A 20,177-nucleotide genomic window follows, 5' to 3' on the forward strand; every position below is an offset into this window, starting at 1 on the left:
CCGCACGATTTGACGCCTGTTTCGTTGGTCTGTGACGAAAACTGCGGGACTAGTTACGCGCCGAAATTCTGGCGGAAGAAGAATAATAAGAATAATAAGTATGTGAGATAATAATAGTGATGCTTTGCCTACGGCAAGCACCACTAATAATAATAAGCACGGAGCATAGTAATAGTGATGCTTTGCCTATGGCAAGCACCACTAATAATAAGTATGTGAGATAATAATAGTGATGCTTTGCCTCCGGCAAGCACCACTAATAAGTATGTGAGATAGTAATAGTGATGCCTTGCCTCCGGCAAGCACCACTAATAATAAGTATGTGAGATAATAATAGTGATGCTTTGCCTCCGGCAAGCACCACTAATAAGTATGTGAGATAATAGTAGTAGTGCTTTGCCTCCGGCAAGCACCACTAATAATAAGTATGTGAGATAATAATAGTGATGCTTTGCCTACGGCAAGCACCACTAATAATAAGTATGTGAGATAATAATAGTGATGCTTTGCCTCCGGCAAGCACCACTAATAAGTATGTGAGATAATAGTAGTAGTGCTTTGCCTCCGGCAAGCACCACTAATAATAAGTATGTGAGATAATAATAGTGATGCTTTGCCTACGGCAAGCACCACTAATAATAAGTATGTGAGATAATAATAGTGATGCTTTGCCTCCGGCAAGCACCACTAACTAGAAGGTACATTTCCTGAAGAAAATGTGAGTGGTGCTTGCAGTGGCAAATCTCTGCGCCCTGTAGCCACCCATGATGCCTGTTTGATATTGTGGAGCCGTGATATAAGTTCTTTATATTGCTATATGGTTGCTAGGGCGCTCTATATGGTTGCTATGGTGTGCCTATATAGTTCATATAGTGATATTTAAAGATGATTTACCAGCCTGATTCCAAAAAGCCCAAGACAGTGTTTCTATATGGTTATTTTGATGATATATAGCTTTTAAATGTTGTTAAACAGTTGCTAGGGTGCTAAAATTGGTTGCTATGGCGTGGCTATGAAGTTGTTATGTCACTACTTATGGACTGCTTGATAGGCCGAGTCAAAAGAGCCCTCTCCCAAGCCTCTATGACTTTCTGATCCAAAGATATGATGTCAGATAATTTTTCCAATGTTAAGTCAATGGGATATTTTCACACATTTTCTTCGCCCGCTGTACGATTATCGTAAGTCCGATTGCTTAGAAAAGTCATAGCACACCTCTCCTCAATATCCTGCACGATTTGACACCTCATTCATGGGTCTGTGACAAAAAATGCGGGAGGAGTAGCGTGCCAAAGTTTTGTCAAGGCGAATAGTAATAGTAACACTAGAAGGTACATTTCCTGAAGAAAATGTGAGTGGTGCTTGCAGTGGCAAAACTCGCCCCTCTGTTGCTAGGGTGTGGTTGCTAGGGTACCCGGGTGGTTGCTAGGGCGGTTGCTAGGGTCCCTATGATGGTTGCTAGGGCCGTTGCTAGGGTACCCAGGGTGGTTGCTAGGGTAATTGGGGCGGTTGCTAGGGTGTTGCTATGTGGTTGCTAGGGTAACCGGGGTGGTTGCTAGGGCGGTTGCTATGGTAACCTGGGTGGTTGCTAGGCAGTTGCTACGGTACTTGGGGTGGTTGCTAAGGTGTTGCTAGGCGGTTGCTAGGGTGTTTCGGCTGGTTGCTAGGCAGTTGCTATGGTCTCCTGGGTGGTTGCTATGATGTTACTAGGTGGTTGGTAGTTGTCACAGATGGTCACTATGTAGTTATTATAGAGTTCTTAGCCCATTTGAGCACTTAGCTAATCACTATTAGCATGTAGCTAATCACTGCTAGCATGACTAGCATGTTGGAAGTCCAGTTTGCTAGCATGAGTCAAAAAAACCAACCGCCATGTCTGTACGATGTTCTGATGCAGAGATATAGGTTTTGCAAAACGGTTGCTAGGGTACTCCATTTGGTTGCTATGGAGTGGCTTGGCAGCTGCCAATGGTGATACTCCAAAGGCTGCTCGCCAATATAAACCAACCCCCATGCCTCTACGATGTTCTGATGCAGAGATATAGATCTTGCAAAACGGTTGCTAGGGTACTGTGTTTGGTTGCTAGGGAGTGGCCTGGCAGCTGCCAATGATGATACTCCAATGGTTGCTTGCTAATATAAACCAAACCCCATGCTTCTATGTCTTTCAGATGTTAAGATATCTCTCTATACTTTGGGTTGCTAGGTAGCTCTTAATGGTTGCTAGGGCGTGGCTAGGTTGTCTTGAAGGAGATACATGATTGGCCGTTTGCTGCCCGAGTCAAACGAGCCCACCCTCATGTTTCTATGACACTTCTATCCAAAGTTATTCATTTGATCTTTTTCAATGGAAGTCTATGGGGCTTGTTGCTATGGCGCTCTATATGGTTGCTAGGGCGTGGCTTGATAGATTCACAGTGATCCTGAGATGCCGATTGGTTGGCTGATTCAAATGAGCCCACCCCCTTGTCTCTATGACACTGTGATCCAGAGTTATGTTCAATACAAAATCCCTATGTAATTTCCCATAGTAGGAAAAGCACAGTGTTTCATGGGCGATCCCTAATCATACTATGTCAATGGGGCAACTTTGGGGGTCTCTAGCACCCCAGGGGTACAACTTGTACCCCTCTGAGAGGTGTCCTCTCGCACAGCCTGATAGCCTCTCCAAATGTGGTGATTCACATGTTTCTGCGAAATTCTCTCTCGGAGCTACGATCCGTCAAAGTTGGCCGTAATGCGTTGTCTATGCGATTTTTCGGCCGAAATTTCGCCCGGTGTACGAACATCGTACGCCCGATCGCTTATAAAAGTCATAGCACACCATTCCCGATTAGGCCGCACGATTTGACGCCTGTTTCGTTGGTCTGTGACGAAAACTGCGGGACTAGTTACGCGCCGAAGTTTTGGCGGAAGAAGAATAAGAAGAATAAGAATAATAATAAGTATGTGAGATAATAATAGTGATGCCTTGCCTCCGGCAAGCACCACTAACTAGAAGGTACATTTCCTGAAGAAAATGTGAGTGGTGCTTGCAGTGGCAAAACTCGCCCCTCTGTTGCTAGGGTGTTGCAATGAGGTTGCTAGGGTATATGGGGTGGTTGCTAGGGTGGTTGCTAGGGTCCCTATGATGGTTGCTAGGGCCGTTGCTAAGGTACCCAGGGTGGTTGCTAGGGTAATCGGGATGGTTGCTAGGGTGTTGCTATGCGGTTGCTAGGGTACCCGGGGTGGTTGCTAGGGCGGTTGCTAGGGTCCCCATGATGGTTGCTAGGGCCGTTGCTAAGGTACCCAGGGTGGTTGCTAGGGTAATCGGGGTGGTTGCTAGGGTGTTGCTATGCGGTTGCTAGGGTACCCGGGGTGGTTGCTAGGGCGGTTGCTAGGGTCCCCATGATGGTTGCTAGGGCCGTTGCTAAGGTACCCAGGGTGGTTGCTAGGGTAATCGGGGCGGTTGCTAGGGTGTTGCTATGTGGTTGCTAGGGTACCCGGGGTGGTTGCTAGGGCGGTTGCTATGGTAACCTGGGTGGTTGCTAGGCAGTTGCTACGGTACTTGGGGGGGTTGCTAAGGTGTTGCTAGGCGGTTGCTAGGGTGTTTTGGCTGGTTGCTAGGCAGTTGCTATGGTCTCCTGGGTGGTTGCTATGATGTTACTAGGTGGTTGGTAGTTGTCACAGATGGTCACTATGTAGTTATTATAGAGTTCTTAGCCCATTTGAGCACTTAGCTAATCACTATTAGCATGTAGCTAATCACTGCTAGCATGACTAGCATGTTGGAAGTCCAGTGTGCTAGCATGAGTCAAAAAATCCAACCGCCATGTCTGTACGATGTTCTGATGCAGAGATATAGGTCGTGCAAAACGGTTGCTAGGGTACTCCATTTGGTTGCTATGGAGTGGCTTGGCAACTGCCAATGGTGATACTACAAAGGCTGCTCGTCAATATAAACCAACCCCCATGCCTCTACGATGTTCTGATGCAGAGATATAGATCTTGCAAAACGGTTGCTAGGGTACTGTGTTTGGTTGCTAGGGAGTGGCCTGGCAGCTGCCAATGATGATACTCCATTGGTTGCTTGCTAATATAAACCAACCCCCATGCTTCTATGTCTTTCAGATGTTAAGATATCTATCTTTGGATTTTGGTTGCTAGGTAGCTCTTAATGGTTGCTAGGGCGTGGCTAGGTTGTCATGAAGGAGATACATGATTGGCCGTTTGCTGCCCGAGTCAAACGAGCCCACCCTCATGTTTCTATGACACTTCTATCCAAAGTTATTCATTTGATCTTTTTCAATGGAAGTCTATGGGGCTTGTTGCTATGGCGCTCTATATGGTTGCTAGGGCGTGGCTTGATAGATTCACAGTGATCCTGAGAGACTGATTGGTTGCCTGATTCAAATGAGCCCACCCCCTTGTCTCTATGACACTATAACCCAGAGTTATGTTCAATACAAAATCCCTATGTAATTTCCCATAGTAGCCCTCCCTATACTTTGTATTAGGGGCAAATTTGGGGGTCTCTTGCGCCCCAGGGGTACAACTTATACCCCAATGCGGGGTATGTTCTCACACAGCCTGATAGCCTCTCCAAATGTGGTGATTTACGTGTTTCTGCGTAATTCTCTCTCGGAGCTACGATCCGTCAAAATTGGCCGCAATGCATTGTCTATGGGATTTTTCGCCCGTTTTTTCGCCCGGTGTGCGAACATCGTACGCCCGATCGCTTATAAAAGTCATAGCACACCATTCCCGATTAGGGCGCACGATTTGACGCCTGTTTCGTTGGTCTGTGACGAAAACTGCGGGACTAGTTACGCGCCGAAATTTGTACGGATCTATAAGAATAATAATAATAACTAGAAGGTACATTTCCTGAAGAAAATGTGAGTGGTGCTTGCAGTGGCAAATCTCTGCGCCCTGTAGCCACCCATGATGCCTGTTTGATATTGTGGAGCCGTGATATAATTTCTTTATATTGCTATATGGTTGCTAGGGCGCTCTATATGGTTGCTATGGTGTGCCTATATAGTTCATATAGTGATATTTAAAGATGATTTACCAGCCTGATTCCAAAAAGCCCAAGACAGTGTTTCAATATGGTTATTTTGATGATATATAGCTTTTAAATGTTGTTAAACAGTTGCTAGGGTGCTAAAATTGGTTGCTATGGCGTGGCTATGAAGTTGTTATGTCAGTACTTATGGACTGCTTGATAGGCCGATTCAAAAGAGCCCTCTGCCAAGCCTGTATGACTTTCTGATCCAAAGATATGATGTCAGATAGTTTTTCCAATGTTAAGTCTATGGGATATTTTCACACATTTTCTTCGCCCACTGTACGATTATCGTAAGTCCAATTGCTTAGAAAAGTCATAGCACACCTCTCCTCAATAAGCCGCACGTTTTGACATCTCATTCATGGATCTGCGACAAAAAATGCGGGAGGAGTAGCGTGCCGAAATTTTGTCAAGGCGGATAGTAATAGTAACACTAGAAGGTACATTTCCTGAAGAAAATGTGAGTGGTGCTTGCAGTGGCAAAACTCGCCCCTCTGTTGCTAGGGTGTGGTTGCTAGGGTACCCGGGGTGGTTGCTAGGGTAGTTGCTAGGGTCCCCATGATGGTTGCTAGGGCCGTTGCTAGGGTACCCTGGGTGGTTGCTAGGGTAATCGGGGTGGTTGCTAGGGTGTTGCTATGTGGTTGCTAGGGTACCAGGGGTGGTTGCTAGGGCGGTTGCTAGGGTCCCCATGATGGTTGCTAGGGCCGTTGCTAGGGTACTCAGGGTGGTTGCTAGGGTAATCGGGGTGGTTGCTAGGGTGTTGCTATGTGGTTGCTAGGGTACCAGGGGTGGTTGCTAGGGCGGTTGCTAGGGTCCCCATGATGGTTGCTAGGGCCGTTGCTAGGGTACTCAGGGTGGTTGCTAGGGTAATGGGGGTGGTTGCTAGGGTGTTGCTATGTGGTTGCTAGGGTACCCGGGGTGGTTGCTAGGGCGGTTGCTAGGGTCCCCATGATGGTTGCTAGGGCCGTTGCTAAGGTACCCAGGGTGGTTGCTAGGGTAATCGGGTTGGTTGCTAGGGTGTTGCTATGTGGTTGCTAGGGTACCCGGGGTGGTTGCTAGGGCGGTTGCTATGGTAACCTGGGTGGTTGCTAGGCAGTTGCTACGGTACTTGGGGTGGTTGCTAAGGTGTTGCTAGGCGGTTGCTAGGGTGTTTTGGCTGGTTGCTAGGCAGTTGCTATGGTCTCCTAGGTGGTTGCTATGATGTTACTAGGTGGTTGGCTGTTGTCACAGATGGTCACTATGTAGTTATTATAGAGTTCTTAGCCCATTTGAGCACTTAGCTAATCACTATTAGCATGTAGCTAATCACTGCTAGCATGACTAGCATGTTGGAAGTCCAGTGTGCTAGCATGAGTCAAAAAATCCAACCGCCATGTCTGTACGATGTTCTGATGCCGAGATATAGGTCGTGCAAAACGGTTGCTAGGGTACTCCGTTTGGTTGCTATGGAGTGGCTTGGCAGCTGCCAATGGTGATACTCCAAAGGCTGCTCGCCAATATAAACCAACCCCCATGCCTCTACGATGTTCTGATGCAGAGATATAGATCTTGCAAAACGGTTGCTAGGGTACTGTGTTTGGTTGCCAGGGAGTGGCCTGGCAGCTGCCAATGATGATACTCCGAAGTCTGCTTGCTAGTATGAATGATATAAACCAACCCCTATGCCTTTATGATATTCAGATTTGAAGATATCTCTGTATGCTTTTGGTCGCTAGGGAGGTCCAAATGGTTGCTAGGGCGTGGCTATGAAGTGTTGAAGGTGATTCGTGATTGGCCATTTGCTGCCCCGAGTCAAACGAGCCAACCCTCATGTTTCTATGACACTTCTATCCAAAGTTATTCATTTTATATTTTTCAATGGAAGTCTATGGAGCTTGTTGCTATGGTGCTCTATATGGTTGCTAGGGCGTGGCTTGATAGCTTCATAATGATCATGAGAGTCTGATTGGTTGCCTGATTCAAATGAGCCCACCCCCTTGTCTCTATGACTATGTGATCCATAGTTATGTTCAATGCAAAATCCCTATGTAATTTCCACAGTAGGAAAAACACATTGTTTCATGGGCGATCCCTCCCCATTGGCTTAGAATGGGGCAACTTTGGGGGGCTCTTGCGCCCCAGGGGTACAACTTATACCCCATTGCGGGGTATGATCGCGCACAGCCTGATAGCCTCTCCAAATGTGGTGATTCACATGTTTCTGCGAAATTCTCTCTCTGCGCTACGATTCGTCAAAGTTGGCCGTAATGCATTGTCTATGCGATTTTTCGGCCGTTTTTTCGCCCGGTGTACGAACATCGTACGCCCGATCGCTTATAAAAGTCATAGCACACCATTCCCGAATAGGCCGCACGATTTGACGCCTGTTTCGTTGGTCTGTGACGAAAACTGCGGGACTAGTTACGCGCCGAAATTTGTACGGAAGAATAATAATAATAACTAGAAAGTACATTTCCTGAAGAAAATGTGAGTGGTGCTTGCAGTGGCAAAACTCGACCCTCTGTTGCTAAGGTGTGGTTGCTAGGGTACCCGGGGTGGTTGCTAGGGTCCCTATGATGGTTGCTAGGGCCGTTGCTAGGGTACCCAGCGTGGTTGCTAGGGTAATTGGGGTGGTTGCTAGGGTGTTGCTATGTGGTAGCTAGGGTACCCGGGGTGGTTGCTAGGGCGGTTGCTAGGGTCCCCATGATGGTTGCTAGGGCCGTTGCTAAGGTACCCAGGGTAGTTGCTAGGGTAATTGGGGCGGTTGCTAGGGTGTTGCTATGTGGTTGCTAGGGTACCCGGGGTGGTTGCTAGGGCGGTTGCTAGGGTCCCCATGATGGTTGCTAGGGCCGTTGCTAGGGTACCCAGGTTGGTTGCTAGGGTAATCGGGGTGGTTGCTAGGGTGTTGCTATGTGGTTGCTAGGGCGGTTGCTAGGGTCCCCATGATGGTTGCTAGGGCCGTTGCTAGGGTACCCAGGTTGGTTGCTAGGGTAATCGGGGTGGTTGCTAGGGTGTTGCTATGTGGTTGCTAGGGTACCCGGGGTGGTTGCTAGGGCGGTTGCTAGGGTCCCCATGATGGTTGCTAGGGCCGTTGCTAGGGTACCCAGGGTGGTTGCTAGGGTAATCGGGGTGGTTGCTAAGGTGTTGCTAGGCGGTTGCTAGGGTACCTGGGGTGGTTGCTAGGCAGTTGCTATGGTCTCCTGGGTGGTTGCTATGATGTTACTAGGTGGTTGGTAGTTGTCACAGATGGTCACTATGTAGTTATTATAGAGTTCTTAGCCCATTTGAGCACTTAGCTAATCACTATTAGCATGTAGCTAATCACTGCTAGCATGACTAGCATGTTGGAAGTCCAGTGTGCTAGCATGAGTCAAAAAATCCAACCGCCATGTCTGTACGATGTTCTGATGCAGAGATATAGGTCGTGCAAAACGGTTGCTAGGGTACTCCGTTTGGTTGCTATGGAGTGGCTTGGCAGCTGCCAATGGTGATACTCCAAAGGCTGCTCGTCAATATAAACCAACCCCCATGCCTCTACGATGTTCTGATGCAGAGATATAGATCTTGCAAAACGGTTGCTAGGGTACTGTGTTTGGTTGCTAGGGAGTGGCCTAGCAGCTGCCAATGATGATACTCCATTGGTTGCTTGCTAATATAAACCAACCCCCATGCTTCTATGTCTTTCAGATGTTAAGATATCTATCTTTGGATTTTGGTTGCCAGGTAGCTCTTAATGGTTGCTAGGGCGTGGCTAGGTTGTCATGAAGGAGATACATGATTGGCCGTTTGCTGCCCGAGACAAACGAGCCCACCCTCATGTTTCTATGACACTTCTATCCAAAGTTATTCATTTGATCTTTTTCAATGAAAGTGTATGGGGCTTGTTGCTATGGTGCTCTATATGGTTGCTAGGGCGTGGCTTGATAGATTCACAGTGATCCTGAGAGACTGATTGGTTGCCTGATTCAAATGAGCCCACCCCCTTGTCTCTATGACACTGTGATCCAGAGTTATGTTCAATACAAAATCCCTATGTAATGTCCCATAGCAGGAAAAGTCCTCCCTATACTTTGTATTAGGGGCAATTTTGGGGGGCTCATGCGCCCCAGGGGTACAACTTATACCCCCCTGCTGGGTATGTTCTCGCACAGCCTGATAGCCTCTCCAAATGTGGTGATTCACGTGTTTCTGCGAAATTCTCTCTCAGAGCTACGTTCCGTCAAAGTTGACCCCAATGTTAAGTCTATGGGTTTTAACGCCCGATTTTTCGCCCGCCGGACGAACATCGTACACCCGATCGCTTATAAAAGTCATAGCACACCATTCCCGAATAGGTCGCACGATTTGACGTCACTTTTGCGGGTCTGTGACAAAAGCTGCGGGACTAGTTACGCGCCGAAATTTGTACGGAATCTATAAGAATAATAATAAGTATGTGAGATAATAATAGTAGTGCCTTGCCTCCGGCAAGCACCACTAATAATAATAAGTATGTGAGATAATAATAGTGATGCTTTGCCTCCGGCAAGCACCACTAATAAGTATGTGAGATAATAATAGTGATGCTTTGCCTACGGCAAGCACCACTAACTACAAGGTACATTTCCTGAAGAAAATGTGAGTGGTGCTTGCAGTGGCAAAACTCGCCCCTCTGTTGCTAAGGTGTGGTTGCTAGGGTACCCGGGGTGGTTGCTAGGGTGGTTGCTAGGGTCCCTATGATGGTTGCTAGGGCCGTTGCTAGGGTACCCAGGGTGGTTGCTAGGGTAATCGGGGTGGTTGCTAGGGTGTTGCTATGTGGTTGCTAGGGTACCCGGGGTGGTTGCTAGGGCGGTTGCTAGGGTCCCCATGATGGTTGCTAGGGCCGTTGCTAGGGTACCCAGGGTGGTTGCTAGGGTAATCGGGGTGGTTGCTAGGGTGTTGCTATGTGGTTGCTAGGGTACCCGGGGTGGTTGCTAGGGCGGTTGCTAGGGTCCCCATGATGGTTGCTAGGGCCGTTGCTAAGGTACCCAGGGTGGTTGCTAGGTTAATCGGGGCGGTTGCTAGGGTGTTGCTATGTGGTTGCTCGGGTACCCGGGGTGGTTGCTAGGGCGGTTGCTAGGGTCCCCATGATGGTTGCTAAGGCCGTTGCTAAGGTACCCAGGGTGGTTGCTAGGGTAATTGGGGCGGTTGCTAGGGTGTTGCTATGTGGTTGCTAGGGTACACGGGGTGGTTGCTAGGCAGTTGCTATGGTCTCCTGGGTGGTTGCTATGATGTTACTAGGTGGTTGGTAGTTGTCACAGATGGTCACTATGTAGTTATTATAGAGTTCTTAGCCCATTTGAGCACTTAGCTAATCACTATTAGCATGTAGCTAATCACTGCTAGCATGACTAGCATGTTGGAAGTCCAGTGTGCTAGCATGAGTCAAAAAATCCAACCGCCATGTCTGTACGATGTTCTGATGCAGAGATATAGGTCGTGCAAAACGGTTGCTAGGGTACTGTGTTTGGTTGCTATGGAGTGGCTTGGCAGCTGCCAATGATGAAACTCCAAAGGCTGTTTGCCAATATAAACCAACCCCCATGTCTCTACGATGATCTGATGCAGAGATATAGATCTTGCAAAACGGTTGCTAGGGTACTGTGTTTGGTTGCTAGGGAGTGGCCTGGCAACTGCCAATGATGATACTCCGAAGTCTGCTTGCTAGTCTGAATGATATAAACCAACCCCCATGCGTTTATGATATTCAGATTTGAAGATATCACTCTATGCTTTTGGTCGCTAGGGAGGTCCAAATGGTTGCTAGGGCGTGGCTATGAAGTGTTGAAGGTGATTCGTGATTGGCCATTTGCTGCCCCGAGTCAAACGAGCCAACCCTAATGTTTCTATGACACTTCTATCCAAAGTTATTCATTTTATAATTTTCAATGGAAGTCTATGGAGCTTGTTACTAAGGGGCTTGTTAATGGTTGCTAGGGCGTGGCTTGATAGCCTCATAACGACCCTGAGAGACTGATTGGTTGCCTGATTCAAATGAGCCCACCCCCTTGTCTCAATGACATTGTGATAGGTAGTTATGTTCAATGCAAAATCCCTATGTAATTTCCCACAGTAGGTGAAACACATTGTTTCATGGGCTATCCCTAACCATTGGTATAGAATGGGGCAACTTTGGGGGGCTCTTGCGCCCCAGGGGTACAACTTATACCCCGTTGCGGGGTATGTTCTCACACAGCCTGATAGCCTCTCCAAATGTAGTGATTCACATGTTTCTGCGAAATTCTCTCTCGGAGCTACGATCCGTCAAAGTTGGCCGCAATGCATTGTCTATGGGATTTTTCGCCCGATTTTTCGCCCGGTGTACGAACATCGTACGCCCGATCGCTTATAAAAGTCATAGCACACCATTCCCGTATAGGCCGCACGATTTGACGCCTGTTTCGTTGGTCTGTGACGAAAACTGCGGGACTAGTTACGCGCCGAAAATCGTACGGAAGAAGTAAGAATAATAATAATAACTAGAAAGTACATTTCCTGAAGAAAATGTGAGTGGTGCTTGCAGTGGCAAAACTCGCCCCCTGTTGCTATAGGGTGTTGTAATGAGGTTGCTAGGGTGGTTGCTAGGGTACCCGGGTTGGTTACTATGGTACATGGGATGGTTGCTAGGGCGGTTGCTAGGGTCCCCATGATGGTTGCTAGGGCCGTTGCTAAGGTACCCAGGGTGGTTGCTAGGGTAATCGGGGCGGTTGCTAGGGTGTTGCTATGGGGTTGCTAGGGTACCCGGGGTGGTTGCTAGGGCGGTTGCTAGGGTCCCCATGATGGTTGCTAGGGCCGTTGCTAGGGTACCCAGGGTGGTTGCTAGGGTAATTGGGGTGGTTGCTAGGGTGTTGCTATGTGGTTGCCAGGGTACCCGGGGTGGTTGCTAGGGCGGTTGCTAGGGTCCCCATGATGGTTGCTAGGGCCGTTGCTAAGGTACCCAGGGTGGTTGCTAGGGTAATCGGGATGGTTGCTAGGGTGTTGCTATGTGGTTGCTAGGGTACCCGGGGTGGTTGCTAGGGCGGTTGCTAGGGTCCCCATGATGGTTGCTAGGGCCGTTGCTAAGGTACCCAGGGTGGTTGCTAGGGTAATTGGGGCGGTTGCTAGGGTGTTGCTATGTGGTTGCTAGGGTACCCGGGGTGGTTGCTAGGGCGGTTGCTATGGTAACCTGGGTGGTTGCTAGGCAGTTGCTACGGTACTTGGGGTGGTTGCTAAGGTGTTGCTAGGCGGTTGCTAGGGTGTTTTGGCTGGTTGCTAGGCAGTTGCTATGGTCTCCTGGGTGGTTGCTATGATGTTACTAGGTGGTTGGTAGTTGTCACAGATGGTCACTATGTAGTTATTATAGAGTTCTTAGCCCATTTGAACACTTAGCTAATCACTATTAGCATGTAGCTAATCACTGCTAGCATGACTAGCATGTTGGAAGTCCAGTGTGCTAGCATGAGTCAAAAAATCCAACCGCCATGTCTGTACGATGTTCTGATGCAGAGATATAGGTCGTGCAAAACGGTTGCTAGGGTACTCCATTTGGTTGCTATGGAGTGGCTTGACAGCTGCCAATGGTGATACTCCAAAGGCTGCTCGCCAATATAAACCAACCCCCATGCCTCTACGATGTTCTGATGCGGAGATATAGATCTTGCAAAACGGTTGCTAGGGTACTGTGTTTGGTTGCTAGGGAGTGGCCTGGCAGCTGCCAATGATGATACTCCAATGGTTGCTTGCTAATATATACCAACTCCCATGCTTCTATGTCTTTCAGATGTTAAGATATCCCTCTATACTTTGGGTTGCTAAGTTGCTCTTAATGGTTGCTAGGGCGTGGCTAGGTTGTCTTGAAGGAGATACATGATTGGCCGTTTGCTGCCCGAGTCAAACGAGCCCACCCTCATGTTTCTATGACACTTCTATCCAAAGTTATTCATTTGATCTTTTTCAATGGAAGCCTATGGGGCTTGTTGCTATGGTGCTCTATATGGTTGCTAGGGCGTGGCTTGATAGAGTCACAGTGATCCTGAGAGACTGATTGGTTGCCTGATTCAAATGAGCCCACCCCCTTGTCTCTATGACATTGTGATCCAGAGTTATGTTCAATACAAAATCCCTATGTAATGTCCCATAGCAGGAAAAGTCCTCCCTATACTTTGTATTAGGGCCATTTTTGGGGGGCTCTCGCGCCCCAGGGGTACAACTTATACCCCACTGCGGGGTATGTTCTCGCACAGCCTGATAGCCTCTCCAAATGTGGAGATTCACGTGTTTCTGCGAAATTCCCTCTCGGAGCTACGATCCGTCAAAGTTGACCGCAATGCATTGTCTATGCGATTTTTCGCCCGTTTTTTCGCCCGGTGTACGAACATCGTACGCCCGATCGCTTATAAAAGTCATAGCACACCATTCCCGATTAGGCCGCACGATTTGACGCCTGTTTCGTTGGTCTGTGACGAAAACTGCGGGACTAGTTACGCGCCGAAATTTGTACGGATCTAGTATAATAATAATAATAAGTATGTGAGATAATAATAGTAGTGCCTTGCCTCCGGCAAGCACCACTAACTAGAAGGTACATTTCCTGAAGAAAATGTGAGTGGTGCTTGCAGTGGCAAAACTCGCCCCTCTGTTGCTAAGGTGTGGTTGCTAGGGTACCCGGGGTGGTTGCTAGGGTGGTTGCTATGGTAACCTGGGTGGTTGCTAGGGCCGTTGCTAAGGTACACAAGGTGGTTGCTAGGGTAATTGGGGCAGTTGCTAGGGTGTTGCTATGTGGTTGCTAGGGTGCCCGGGTGGTTGCTAGGGCGGTTTCTAGGGTCCCCAAGATGGTTGCTAGGGCCGTTGCTAGGGTACTCAGGTTGGTTGCTAGGGTAATCGGGGTGGTTGCTAGGGTGTTGCTATGTGGTTGCTAGGGTACCCAGGGTGGTTGCTAGGGCGGTTGCTAGGGTCCCCATGATGGTTGCTAGGGCCGTTGCTAGGGTACCCAGGTTGGTTGCTAGGGTAATCGGGGTGGTTGCTAGGGTGTTGCTATGTGGTTGCTAGGGTACCCGGGGTGGTTGCTAGGGCGGTTGCTAGGGTCCCCATGATGGTTGCTAGGGCCGTTGCTAGGGTACCCAGGTTGGTTGCTAGGGTAATCGGGGTGGTTGCTAGGGTGTTGCTATGTGGTTGCTAGGGTACCCGGGGTGGTTGCTAGGGCGGTTGCTAGGGTCCCCATGATGGTTGCTAGGGCCGTTGCTAGGGTACCCAGGGTGGTTGCTAGGGTAATCGGGGTGGTTGCTAAGGTGTTGCTAGGCGGTTGCTAGGGTACCCGGGGTGGTTGCTAGGCAGTTGCTATGGTCTCCTGGGTGGTTGCTATGATGTTACTAGGTGGTTGGTAGTTGTCACAGATGGTCACTATGTAGTTATTATAGAGTTCTTAGCCCATTTGAGCACTTAGCTAATCACTATTAGCATGTAGCTAATCACTGCTAGCATGACAAGCATGTTGGAAGTCCAGTGTGCTAGCATGAGTCAAAAAATCCAACCGCCATGTCTGTACGATGTTCTGATGCAGAGATATAGGTCATGCAAAACGGTTGCTAGGGTACTCTGTTTGGTTGCTATGGAGTGGCTTGGCAGCTGCCAATGGTGATACTCCAAAGGCTGCTCGCCAATATAAACCAACCCCCATGCCTCTACGATGTTCTGATGAAGAGATATAGATCTTGCAAAACGGTTGCTAGGGTACTGTGTTTGGTTGCTAGGGAGTGGCCTGGCAACTGCCAATGATGATACTCCGAAGTCTGCTTGCTAGTATGAATTACATAAACCAACCCCCATGCCTTTATGATATTCAGATTTGAAGATATCTCTCTATGCTTTTGGTCGCTAGGGAGGTCCAAATGGTTGCTAGGGCGTGGCTATGAAGTGCTGAAGGTGATTCGTGATTGGCCATTTGCTGCCCCGAGTCAAACGAGCCCACCCTCATGTTTCTATGACACTTCTATCCAAAGTTATTCATTTTAACTTTTTCAATGGAAGTCTATGGAGCTTGTTGCTATGGTGTTCTATATGGTTGCTAGGGCGTGGCTTGATAGCTTCATAATGATCATGAGAGACTGATTGGTTGCCTGATTCAAATGAGCCCACCCCCTTGTCTCTATGACTATGTGATCCATAGTTATGTTCAATACAAAATCCCTATGTAATTTCCCATTGTAGCCCTCCCTATACTTAGTATGGGGCAAATTTGGGGGGCTCTTGCGCCCCAGGGGTACAACTTATACCCCATTGCGAGGTATGTTCTCATACAGCCTGATAGCCTCTCCAAATGTGGTGATTCACATGTTTCTGCGAAATTCTCGTTCGGAGCTATGATCCGCCAAAGTTGGCCGTAATGCATTGTCTATGCGATTTTTCGGCCGTTATTTCGCCCGGTGTACGAACATCGTACGCCCGATCGCTTATAAAAGTCATAGCACACCATTCCCGACTAGGCCGCACGATTTGACGCCTCTTTTGCGGGTCTGTGACGAAAACTGCGGGACTAGTTACGCGCCGAAGTTTTGGCGGAAGAAGAATAAGAATAATCTATAATAATAAGTATGTGAGATAATAGTAGTAGTGCTTTGCCTCCGGCAAGCACCACTAATAAGTATGTGAGATAGTAATAGTGATGCCTTGCCTCCGGCAAGCACCACTAACTAGAAGGTACATTTCCTGAAGAAAATGTGAGTGGTGCTTGCAGTGGCAAAACTCGCCCCTCTGTTGCTAAGGTGTGGTTGCTAGGGTACCCGGGGTGGTTGCTAGGGTCCCTATGATGGTTGCTAGGGCCGTTGCTAGGGTACCCAGGGTGGTTGCTAGGGTAATCGGGGTGGTTGCTAGGGTGTTGCTATGTTGTTGCTAGGGTACCCGGGGTTGTTGCTAGGGTCCCCATGATGGTTGCTAGGGCCGTTGCTAGGGTACTCAGGGTGGTTGCTAGGGTAATCGGGGTGGTTGCTAGGGTGTTGCTATGTGGTTGCTAGGGTACCCGGGGTGGTTGCTAGGTCGGTTGCTAGGGTCCCCATGATGGTTGCTAGGGCCGTTGCTAGGGTACTCAGGGTGGTTGCTAGGGTAATCGGGGTGGTTGCTAGGGTGTTACTATGTGGTTGCTAGGGTACCCGGGGTGGTTGCTAGGGCGGTTGCTAGGGTCCCCATGATGGTTGCTAGGGCCGTTGCTAGGGTACCCAGGGTGGTTGCTAGGGTAATCGGGGTGGTTGCTAGGGTGTTGCTATGTGGTTGCTAGGGTACTCGGGGTGGTTGCTAGGGCGGTTGCTATGGTAACCTGGGTGGTTGCTGGGCAGTTGCTTCGGTACTTGAGGTGGTTGCTAAGGTGTTGCTAGGCGGTTGCTAGGGTGTTTTGGCTGGTTGCTAGGCAGTTGCTATGGTCTCCTGGGTGGTTGCTATGATGTTACTAGGTGGTTGGTAGTTGTCACAGATGGTCACTATGTAGTTATTATAGAGTTCTTAGCCCATTTGAGCACTTAGCTAATCACTATTAGCATGTAGCTAATCACTGCTAGCATGACTAGCATGTTGGAAGTCCAGTGTGCTAGCATGAGTCAAAAAAATCCAACCGCCATGTCTGTACGATGTTCTGATGCAGAGATATAGGTTGTGCAAAACGGTTGCTAGGGTACTCCGTTTGGTTGCTATGGAGTGGCTTGGCAGCTGCCAATGGTGATACTCCAAAGGCTGCTCGTCAATATAAACCAACCCCCATGCCTCTACGATGTTCTGATGTAGAGATATAGATCTTGCAAAACGGTTGCTAGGGTACTGTGTTTGGTTGCTAGGGAGTGGCCTGGCAGCTGCCAATGATGATACTCCAATGGTTGCTTGCTAATATAAACCAACCCCCATGCTTCTATGTCTTTCAGATGTTAAGATATCTATCTTTGGATTTAGGTTGCTAGGTAGCTCTTAATGGTTGCTAGGGCGTGGCTAGGTTGTCTTGAAGGAGATACATGATTGGCCGTTTGCTGCCCGAGTCAAACGAGCCCACCCTCATGTTTCTATGACACTTCTATCCAAAGTTATTAATTTTATATTTTTCTATGGAAGTCTATGGAGCTTGTTGCTATGGTGCTCTATATGGTTGCTAGGGCGTGGCTTGATAGCTTCATAATGATCACGAGAGTCTGATTGGTTGCCTGATTCAAATGAGCCCACCCCCTTGTCTTTATGACTATGTGATCCATAGTTATGCTCAATGCAATATCCCTATGTAATTTCCCACAGTAGGAAAAATACATTGTTTCATGGGCGATCCCTCACCATTGGCTTAGTATGGGGCAACTTTGGGGGGCTCTTGCGCCCCAGGGGTAAAACTTATACCCCATTGCGGGGTATGATCGCGTCCAGCCTGATAGCCTCTCCAAATGTGGTGATTCGCGTGTTTCTGCGATATTCTCTCTCGGAGCTACGTTCCGTCAAAGTTGGCCGTAATGCATTGTCTATGGGATTTTTCGCCCGATTTTTCGCCCGGTGTACGAACATCGTACGCCCGATCGCTTATAAAAGTCATAGCACACCATTCCCGTATAGGCCGCACGATTTGACGCCTGTTTCGTTGGTCTGTGACAAAATCTGCGGGACTAGTTACGTGCCGAAATTTTGGCGGAAGAAGTAAGAAGAAGAAGAAGAAGAAGAATAATAAGTATGTGAGATAATAATAGTGATGCTTTGCCTCCGGCAAGCACCACTAATAATAAGTATGTGAGATAATAATAGTGATGCTTTGCCTACGGCAAGCACCACTAACTAGAAGGTACATTTCCTGAAGAAAATGTGAGTGGTGCTTGCAGTGGCAAAACTCGCCCCTCTGTTGCTAAGGTGTGGTTGCTAGGGTACCCGGGGTGGTTGCTAGGGTGGTTGCTAGGGTCCCTATGATGGTTGCTAGGGCCGTTGCTAGGGTACCCAGGGTGGTTGCTAGGGTAATCGGGGTGGTTGCTAGGGTGTTGCTATGTGGTTGCTAGGGTACCCGGGGTGGTTGCTAGGGCGGTTGCTAGGGTCCCCATGATGGTTGCTAGGGCCGTTGCTAGGGTACCCAGGGTGGTTGCTAGGGTAATCGGGGTGGTTGCTAGGGTGTTGCTATGTGGTTGCTAGGGTACCCGGGGTGGTTGCTAGGGCGGTTGCTAGGGTCCCCATGATGGTTGCTAGGGCCGTTGCTAAGGTACCCAGGGTGGTTGCTAGGTTAATCGGGGCGGTTGCTAGGGTGTTGCTATGTGGTTGCTCGGGTACCCGGGGTGGTTGCTAGGGCGGTTGCTAGGGTCCCCATGATGGTTGCTAAGGCCGTTGCTAAGGTACCCAGGGTGGTTGCTAGGGTAATTGGGGCGGTTGCTAGGGTGTTGCTATGTGGTTGCTAGGGTACACGGGGTGGTTGCTAGGGCAGTTGCTATGGTCTCCTGGGTGGTTGCTATGATGTTACTAGGTGGTTGGTAGTTGTCACAGATGGTCACTATGTAGTTATTATAGAGTTCTTAGCCCATTTGAGCACTTAGCTAATCACTATTAGCATGTAGCTAATCACTGCTAGCATGACTAGCATGTTGGAAGTCCAGTGTGCTAGCATGAGTCAAAAAATCCAACCGCCATGTCTGTACGATGTTCTGATGCAGAGATATAGGTCGTGCAAAACGGTTGCTAGGGTACTGTGTTTGGTTGCTATGGAGTGGCTTGGCAGCTGCCAATGATGAAACTCCAAAGGCTGTTTGCCAATATAAACCAACCCCCATGTCTCTACGATGATCTGATGCAGAGATATAGATCTTGCAAAACGGTTGCTAGGGTACTGTGTTTGGTTGCTAGGGAGTGGCCTGGCAACTGCCAATGATGATACTCCGAAGTCTGCTTGCTAGTCTGAATGATATAAACCAACCCCCATGTGTTTATGATATTCAGATTTGAAGATATCACTCTATGCTTTTGGTCGCTAGGGAGGTCCAAATGGTTGCTAGGGCGTGGCTATGAAGTGTTGAAGGTGATTCGTGATTGGCCATTTGCTGCCCCGAGTCAAACGAGCCAACCCTAATGTTTCTATGACACTTCTATCCAAAGTTATTCATTTTATAATTTTCAATGGAAGTCTATGGAGCTTGTTACTAAGGGGCTTGTTAATGGTTGCTAGGGCGTGGCTTGATAGCCTCATAACGACCCTGAGAGACTGATTGGTTGCCTGATTCAAATGAGCCCACCCCCTTGTCTCAATGACATTGTGATAGGTAGTTATGTTCAATGCAAAATCCCTATGTAATTTCCCACAGTAGGTGAAACACATTGTTTCATGGGCTATCCCTAACCATTGGTATAGAATGGGGCAACTTTGGGGGGCTCTTGCGCCCCAGGGGTACAACTTATACCCCGTTGCGGGGTATGTTCTCACACAGCCTGATAGCCTCTCCAAATGTAGTGATTCACATGTTTCTGCGAAATTCTCTCTCGGAGCTACGATCCGTCAAAGTTGGCCGCAATGCATTGTCTATGGGATTTTTCGCCCGATTTTTCGCCCGGTGTACGAACATCGTACGCCCGATCGCTTATAAAAGTCATAGCACACCATTCCCGTATAGGCCGCACGATTTGACGCCTGTTTCGTTGGTCTGTGACGAAAACTGCGGGACTAGTTACGCGCCGAAAATCGTACGGAAGAAGTAAGAATAATAATAATAACTAGAAGGTACATTTCCTGAAGAAAATGTGAGTGGTGCTTGCAGTGGCAAAACTCTGCGCCCTGTAGCCACCCATGATGCCTGTGTGATGTTGTGGAGCTGAGATATAAGTACTTTATATTGCTATATGGTTGCTAGGGTGATCTATATGGTTGCTATGGTGTGACTATATAGTTTATGGGGTGATATTTAAAGATTATTTACCAGCCTGAATGCAAAAAGCCCAAGCCAGTGTTTCTATATAGTTATTTTTGCTGAGATACAGCTTTTAAATGTAGTTAAACAGTTGCTAGGGGGACTAAAATTGGTTGCTAGGGCATGGATATGAAGTTGTTATGTCACTACTTATGGACTGCTTGATAGGCCGAGTCAAAAGAGCCCTCTCCCAAGCCTCTATGACTTTCTGATCCAAAGATATGATGTCAGATAGTTTTTCCAATGTTAAGTCAATGGGATAT

General features: G+C 48.3%; 1 long non-coding RNA gene across 8 annotated transcripts in view; it reads left to right on the plus strand.

Moving 5' to 3' along the window:
- Positions 1-716: 716 nt before the first annotated feature.
- LOC128026578 (uncharacterized) overlaps positions 717-20,177 on the plus strand; it is a 44,806-nt gene continuing 25,345 nt past the window's right edge. The window contains exons 1-3 of one of the 8 annotated variants that reach the window (XR_008186461.1): positions 717-1,625; positions 3,565-4,138; positions 16,958-17,884. This is a non-coding gene — a long non-coding RNA (uncharacterized LOC128026578). Of the gene's footprint in view, positions 1,626-3,564; positions 4,139-5,339; positions 5,491-7,773; positions 7,898-8,204; positions 8,745-13,556; positions 14,150-16,957; positions 17,885-20,177 lie in introns of those variants that run through there. The other 7 variants (XR_008186458.1, XR_008186463.1, XR_008186464.1 and 4 more) reach the window with 7 other exon arrangements.

The sequence above is a fragment of the Carassius gibelio genome, chromosome A13 (assembly GCF_023724105.1).
Source record: "Carassius gibelio isolate Cgi1373 ecotype wild population from Czech Republic chromosome A13, carGib1.2-hapl.c, whole genome shotgun sequence".
NCBI classification, from domain to species: domain Eukaryota; kingdom Metazoa; phylum Chordata; class Actinopteri; order Cypriniformes; family Cyprinidae; genus Carassius; species Carassius gibelio.